General features: G+C 43.2%; 1 long non-coding RNA gene across 1 annotated transcript; it reads right to left on the bottom strand.

Annotated features, from left to right (window-relative positions):
- Window positions 1–454: 454 nt before the first annotated feature.
- Window positions 455–2,228, bottom strand: LOC121894763. Its single transcript, XR_006095603.1, has 3 exons — window positions 1,995–2,228; window positions 1,005–1,165; window positions 455–855 (listed from the first exon to the last, which is right to left on the bottom strand). It is a non-coding gene; the product is annotated as an uncharacterized LOC121894763 (long non-coding RNA).
- Between the last annotated feature and the right edge of the window lie 5,769 nt (window positions 2,229–7,997).

Here is a 7,997-nt window from a genome sequence, read left to right as displayed (position 1 = left end):
GGGGGGTGGGGGGGGTGTTGGAGGAGGGTTGGAGGGATTTTGTTTACATAGTTGCCGCTTGAAAGAGCATTACAATTTAATAAGGCAATAATCTTCAAGGACAAATGGACTGTGACGCAGATGTTCACCATCGCAGCAGCACCAGTCCAGAGTCCTTCGCCATATCAGACTCATATCTCACCGGCTGCACTCGCTTTCCTCCTAAAGTGCTCTTTATCAGAAATAATAATCAAGTGTTATTATTAGATGACTTTGAGCTCAAATATGAACCCTTTTTTTTTTTTTCCAGGAGGTCAAGTCAAAACTTACAAAGCGGTCTTCTTAGCAGCAGTAAGAGAACAGCTGGACTCACTTTATGAAAGAAACGTCCCTTTTGATATCGTCTGCTTTTTTAGAAAATCACACGCAGAGTTATGATTTACTGATGTTACATCATGTTTCGGGTGCTGATGTCTCTGCTCTCATGTCTAGACGGCAACACGCTGTCATGTTGTGCACAGAAGGATGTTAAAACAAGTTTCTTTACTGTACATGTAGGTGAAAGTTACTTGTTTTTATAGGTTTGATTGACAAATCCTGGTTATTCCAGCACTGATACTGTAGTATGACTTTCTGTAATGAATGCAAAAGTCATGAAAGGTGTCTAGAGTGTGATTTTCTCTAGAATGACCTTAACGGACCACAGAGGTCATTGGTTGGCACCACGTGTTGGAGAATTTGTCACATCTTCCTCGAGATGCTCTTAACGATGATTCATCCTGACTTTCTTTGAGGATATGAACATTTAGAGGAGGTTGTTTTCCTGCTTTTGCTCCATTTTAAATATTCATGAACGACCAGTCAGAAGACAAGATGCTGCAAGGAAAGGAGAAACAGCAGATAGCTGGTCAATAAAACAACAACACAACCACAAAAATATTACAAAAAAACCATCTCATAACCTTCTGAAAAGAGTTATGCTTTTGAATCACATAGTGAGGAGTAAAAAAAAAAAAACCCCCAACCTTGTACAAGCAGCCCGAAGGCGCTGCGCCATCATCTGCTCTGTGTTTAAGTCTTGAGACAGCAGGTGGATTTGCTGCAGAGCCGCAGCGTCTCTTGAAGTTCACCTCAAACCAGGTGTTTAGCCTCTGAAGAGCTCGGCCTGTAATCAGCTGGAGCTCGGCTGGAATGATATGAATTCTCTTTGAACGTCGGGGCTCAGAGACCTCCGCAGCCTCACCACGAAACACACACACACACGCACACGCACACACACACACACGCACACACACGTCTTTTTGTTCTTTTTAAATGAAAACTGGGTCTGGATGTCATTTTTAGTTATTATTTCTGCTTTTCTTTGTTGGTTTCTGCGTAACTAAATATGTTTTTATTAACCAACCGTGCAGGGATTGATCAAGTCCTGTCAATTTGAACAACAACAAATCTATGTGCTGCAAAATCTTTATGAAAGAAGCAAACAAATCAGCATCTGTGTTTCCCCCCCCCCCCCCCCCCCCTTTAATTTTCAAGTAAAGACGGAAGACGAGTCGCTCTGTTGTTTTAGTGCGTTTGTTTACAGAAGAGGAAGGAAGAGAGAGAGAGAGAGAGAGAGAGAGAGAGGCTGGTAAAGTTGTTTGAAGTACGGTAATTCATCCATAGCATCCTCCCTCCTCTTCGTTGTTATTCTGAGACACTAGGCAGACTCGCAATACATTCATTGTTTGCTCCGTGCTATCGGAAGGTACAGGACTGCACTTTAAAAGACTGTCACCCACTTACCGGAAAGAAAGAAAGAGAGAGAGAGAGAGAGAGAGAGAAAGACAGAGAGAGAGAGAGAGAGAGATGGGAGGCAGAGAGAAAGTCATTAGGGCAGGAAGAGTAGAAAAAACAGAGCGAGCGAGATATCGCGCTGTGCAGCAGTGTGTTTGAAAACTGCGTGGTTGCCGCCTACAGTCCCTCAAGACACAAGTGTGTGTGTGTGTGTGTGTGTGTGTGTTGCATGTACATACGTGTGCATGTATCAGAGCGTCTGCAGGTCTGTGTGTCAGGCTCGCTGGTTTACATGAGACTAAATACCGCTGTTATCCCGAGGCCTGCAGGAAGTCTCCTGATGCTTTGAATCCCTCAGTTTCTCTCCGTCTCTCCCTCTGCTGCTGCTGCTGCTGCTGCTGCTGCTGCAGATTAACCGTGAACACGTCCCTCACACACACACACACACGTATTTCTGATTGTCTCCGTCCTGGTTTCACTGTTTGGCTCCTGTTGTCTGCCTGTAGAGGTAGAAGCTCTGTTTCACCCGCCTGTGTGTATCAACCACTTCTATGTTTCTCTTTTTAGACACTCTCGGGTGCTGAGGATGTAAATTCATCTGTACATTGAAATATCTTGACATGAATGCAGTGTAGCGCCACAAATGAGCCTGAAATGTTTCAGTTTTAAATAAAATATTGACAATTATTGGAAGGATTGTCCAAAAATGTAGTACAGATTTTCTAAGGTTAACAGAGGATGAATCATGATGACTTGTTCAGCACCATCATCAGGTCAAAGTTTGTTTAGCGCTAATTAGCAAATGTTAGCATGCTAACACTGGATTTAAACAGTGAACATGGTAAATGCTAAACATCAGCATGCTAACGTTATCAGTGCGAGTACATTAGCATGCTGACGTTAGCATTCAGTTTAAAGCAAAGTGCAGCCTCACAGAGCTGCTAGCATGGCTGATCTGAACACAGCAGTCGTACTCTGGTTCAGACCAAACACCCGCACAGAGACCGCTTAGAGGAACTGGTCTCGGTCCGGGTCCTAAATGAATTCTGGAGCGGTTTGTTTGTGGTAGAAACATGACCAGACCTCCATCTGACCAACTACAAGGCGTATGGCTAGCAGCTAGCAGCTAGCAGCTAGCCTGAGAGTGAATCAATGTCTGACCTTGACTAACAACCGAGCACGTTCTTGATATTTGGGCAGATAGGAGCTCCTTCCTGTGTTTACGTTCTGGCTCGCGCCCCGGACACATCTGACCAATGAGAGGAGAGAACTCTCTCACCTGGCGTCCACTGGTTTTATTGTCTCTCAACCACGTCTTCCTGCTCTCCTTCCTTTCCTTCCTTCCTTCCTGCCTCTTTGACTTTAAAGACAGGCTGCTCTCTCCCTTCTTCCCTCTGATGAGCATCTAAAATGCCAAATATTCAGGTTCAAGCTTTCAACCTTTCAATCACTGGCACACTCTCTCTCTTCCTCCCTCCTCCTCCTCCTCCTCCTCCTCGCTCACACTCCCCTATCACTTCACTGTAATGTTATCAGTTTGTGTGTGTGTGCATTTTTTCAGATAACAGCAGTGCAATGTCGCCTTGACACAAGTTTCTGGTGCCCAGTTCACTGAAAACCAAACACTTTGTAAGTCTGCAAAGAATATCATGTTTTAATTGAGCTGTTAGCATCAGAGAAGCTGTTTTTAACTTCACACAAAAGGCATAAACGCTGAAGTTGTTGATGTGAACTAAAGGCCAAAGACTAGACAAGAGCATAGAAATATGAACTAAATTAATTATCTACCTTGAAGACACTTATTTAGTTTTTCACAAATGTGTCACAAGTGCAAGTTTTTCACATTTCCCTCTCTAATGATGCCTCTTTTTCTGTAAAACTCTTTCTGCAGTGTCATTTTTTTTAGCTATTATTATAAATCCTCCTAAACTCATAACCGTCGTCGACTTGCCTGCAGTTGGTGCCATATCACCGCTGATAGCGTTTCTATCAGTAGCAAAGAAATAAGCCAGACGCTGTAACAGTCACTAACCTTGACTTCCTCTCTTGTGTTTTTCATTTGCAACAATTTAAAAGGATCTCTAGTTTGATTTCTGCTGGCGTTTTTAACGTATAAATCCCTTTTACAGCAGAGCTTTAAGTAACATTCACCTCGTGATAAATATCAGCTGCTGAACGTAGCGCCAAAATGCTCGCCGTCTCGCTCTATTTGACTGTGATAAATTCAGCAGATGGGGGGGGGGGGCGTCGGCGTCTTTAGCCTGGCGAAAAATCCAAACCGTGGTACCTTTTTTTTTTTTTTTAAACCCTGCCAGTGAGTTGGAGGTCACATTGCTCAGTCCGTAAGGCTATCAGCCGTGGCCTGCTATTATCATAGAGATAAAGAATGGAGCCTCAGAGCTGAGACATCTGCAGTGACCGTGGAGGGACTTAGAGGTGGAGGGAGGAGGAGGAGGAGGAGGAGGAGGAGGAGGAGGAAGATCCGAGATACTGACTGACTGACTGGCAGAGTGAATTATGTGCTTCCTGTTTAAAGAAAGAAAACTTACTGACCTGATGACAGACTGACGGGTGAATGACATGCTCAGTAGCAGCTGGAATAAATAAATAAAAATTTGATTACTGACCTGTTGACTGCTGAGCGATACGCTGCCTGTCTCTGCTCGACTCAACGCTAAAACACGGACTTGCATGTTTTTGATCAGCAGCCTCTTTATTGATAGATTTGTGGGGTTTTTTCAGGTGTTTTATGGTCGCCTGCATGTCCACCAGTACGTCTAAAGAGAGATGAGAACTCCAGCAACACTTGTAGTATGAAGAACAACTTTATTAGTTAACTGACGGCTTGTGGCCTTCATCAGAGTCATCATCAAACACATTACAAACAACGTTTAAATAAAGTCAGTTGGGTAAAAATATATATAAAAGACAACCAATCATATACATCCAGACATGTATCAGCCAATGATGGGTTGGATATATGGTCATGTGACTTCAGGCCAGTCGTTGTCCAAGAAGGGACATGAGTGACACCATATGGGTGCAGCTAGGCGGTGGTACTTGTGTGCCTATTAGAATAATAATAATGATAATAGTAGTAATAGTAAAGATAAAAGACCTTGTAAAGTGCTGTGTGTAGAGAGACCAGATAGATGCATAATACAACAATATAAATGGATAAAAAGTATTAAAAAAATATAAAACTGATTTGTCAGAATGTGCTGTCTAGTATGAATCAATCAGTCAATCCACAAAAAAAATAACTGGCAACTATTTTTCAATTATTTTTCAAGTAAAAAATGTGAAACTCTTCAGATTCCAGCGTGTGAAAGGCAGAAGTTCGTCCTTCTGCTCTTTGTCCTTTATTACAATAAACTGAAGACCTTCAGACTTTTCATCAGACGAACCAAAACATTTGAAAACGTCTCCTTCAGCTCTGAGAAGTTGTCATTTTTTTTCACAATCTCACAATACGAACGATGAGTTGATTCATTGAAATAACATACGAGTGGATTCATTAATAATGAAGGTTTAGTTGCGGCCGCGGTGACGTCGACTGTAGCTAACCTCGGTACAGTGCGGCGCCGCTGTAGGTTGGTATCCTGAGGCGATCTCAGGCCCTCTCAGATACATGTTGCTGCATCAGAAATAAATGAATAAATATAATAAAATAACATGGTTGAAGCAGCGTGACCCTTCAGGTGGGATTCGCTGTATTTCCAGTTGCCCATGCAAGTCATGTGTTGCACTTTTATTGATTTCCATAATGATTTTAGTCGCCTTCTTCCCACTTCTTACTGGGTTGTTTGTGTTGTTACTTTGTTCTGACAAGTAAAGATTATGATTATTATTATTATTATTTAATGTATGTTTCTCTTCCTCTCTGCCTGGTTTATTATTATCCTGCTTGCTGTCTGCTTGTGTATTATTATGAAGTCGGTGGTGTTAAAGGCAGATAGGACAGACACAGAGATGAGAATTGACCTGCATCACCAGGGGATGAGAGGAGATGGTTATCACTGCAAACTCATCACACACACACACACACACACACACACACACACACACACACACACACTGGATCATGTAAGCAATCAGACACAACCAAGAAGGATTTTTACTCAAGAAAATGCAACTAAACACACACACACACACACACACACACACACACACATGCAGCAGCATAGTCTGCAGCATCCAGGTGGCTGCAGCGTGTGCAGACATGAACTTTATTATCAGACTGTACCTGCACACGGCTGACCCAGATTAGTCCTCTTTATCACCGAGAGGAGACAAGAGACGTGTTTGCATTACGGAGCTGAACGGAGCCTGCCGAGGCCCGACGGGGGATGCGAACCCTGAACACCTGAAGGCTCCTGGAATAGAGCTGCCGTTTTTCTTTTTGACTTTGGAGCTTGTTTTTCTCTAAACAACTTGTAGAGTTTTAAAGTGAGTGACAGCTGTGTCACACATGAACTATGCAGTTTCATTCATACATTTTACATTTAGCATCTATAAGCAGCACGTAAACATTAATAAATATGAATAATCTTAACTTATACAACTGCAACACTGATTTAACGTGTCAGTTTTCTCTAAAAAAGATAAATATGTGGCGCTGAATGTCAAAGTGTTTCATCTAAAACGAGATAACGATCCCCAGTGTGACACCTCCTCTTGTAAAAATGATTTATAATATAAAAATAACTCAAATATCTTCATAGTCTTTGAAGTGATGAGTGAAGGTCAGTCAGCAGTTTGTCCGAAACAAAAGAGCTTTTTTTTTTTTTTCTAATTTCTTGTGTGAAATAAAAAAACTGGAGGAGTTTTAATTCCCTTTTAACTTAATGAAAGGTCTGAGTGTGTGTAAGTGGAGCTCTATAAATAGTCTCTATTAGGTTATTTAGCCCCATCAGAGCTGTCAGATGGAGGAAAGCGGGGCACGTTTGGAGGGAATTGGATGGCACCTGGGAGGGAAAGTTCACGGATTGAAGCGCAGCCTCTGGATTAAAGGGCACAGATTAGCAAGTCTGCAGTGCTGTTTGAAAGAGGGGGTGAGGTGGGGGGGGGGGGGTGTTGGTGCATATAGAAAGTCTTGTGTTGCCCTGCTGCTGTCATTTTCTGTCACACTAGCAACTGTCCCCAGCTGTCTGTTTAACACACACACACACACACACTTACACAAACGTGACCAGCTGCCCCCAGCTGTCACTGTATCTCAAGTCTTAGCTGGTGGTCCCAGTAGGAGCATCACACACACACACACACACACACACACACACACACACACACACACACTGTGACAGCACATATAGACCTTGAACCGTGTGAACGACACGTCTTCGTCGCTACGAACACACGTGAGAAACAGATCGAGGAGTTAACGAGACGGACTGAAGACAGAGAGAGAAACACAAGTTGAGCAGTCGGATTGGAGTGAGATGTAATTACTGCTGCTACCTACACGTTCTTTAACAATGATTGTGTTTCTGCCTCCTTTTCTTTAATCTCTCTGATGTTTTCTATCTCTCTCCCCCCTCTCTCTGTCTCTCTCTCTCTCTGTGTGTGATTGTTAATTCTTTCATGTTTCATTTCTGCAGCGCTTGCAGTGTTATAATTAGCCTACTGAGATGCGCAAAGCATCGCAGCACTTTCCCCCTTATGAGCTGTTAGCCTTCAGACACACACACACACACACACACACACACACACACTCTCTCTCTCTCTCAAAGGCCTTATGAGCGAGCGAGCGAAAGCGCTGATGCTTCGACGTTCCAAAAACACAACTCTAATCAAAGTGGACGTGTGTTTGGCTGCGTTCGCAAAAGAACCGCAATTCCCATGATTCCTCCCCGCTGGTTTCATTTTTATTTTATTTTTTATTTTTTTTACTTCGCCTCAAATTAAATCCTCATTTCGAGGAACTTAAAGCACACTGAGCCCGGTGGGGGTGGTGGGGGCGGTGGAGGGGGGGGGGGGGTATACGGCTGGATGTTGATCCGGTTCTTTCATCCCGCTAAAGTTCACATTTTTGGTTTTTCTAACGTCACAGCGTTCAGCCGCCGTGGCGACCAGGTGGCGGTTTGATCCTTTTTTGTGGTAAAACACAGGTCTTGTTTTGGATGAACAGACGATTGGACAGATAAGAAGCTTGTTTTGGGAGATAATAAATGGCGCTCCGGTCACCGCGGGGTTGCATGTGTAACTCTATCTCTGCTTCTCCAGAGTACAAAACCTTCCCC

This window comes from Thunnus maccoyii, chromosome 3 (genome assembly GCF_910596095.1).
Source record: "Thunnus maccoyii chromosome 3, fThuMac1.1, whole genome shotgun sequence".
In the NCBI taxonomy this organism is placed as follows: Eukaryota; Metazoa; Chordata; class Actinopteri; order Scombriformes; family Scombridae; genus Thunnus; species Thunnus maccoyii.
Note: the sequence above shows the minus strand (reverse complement) of the source record. Positions and strands in the feature narration are given on the sequence as shown.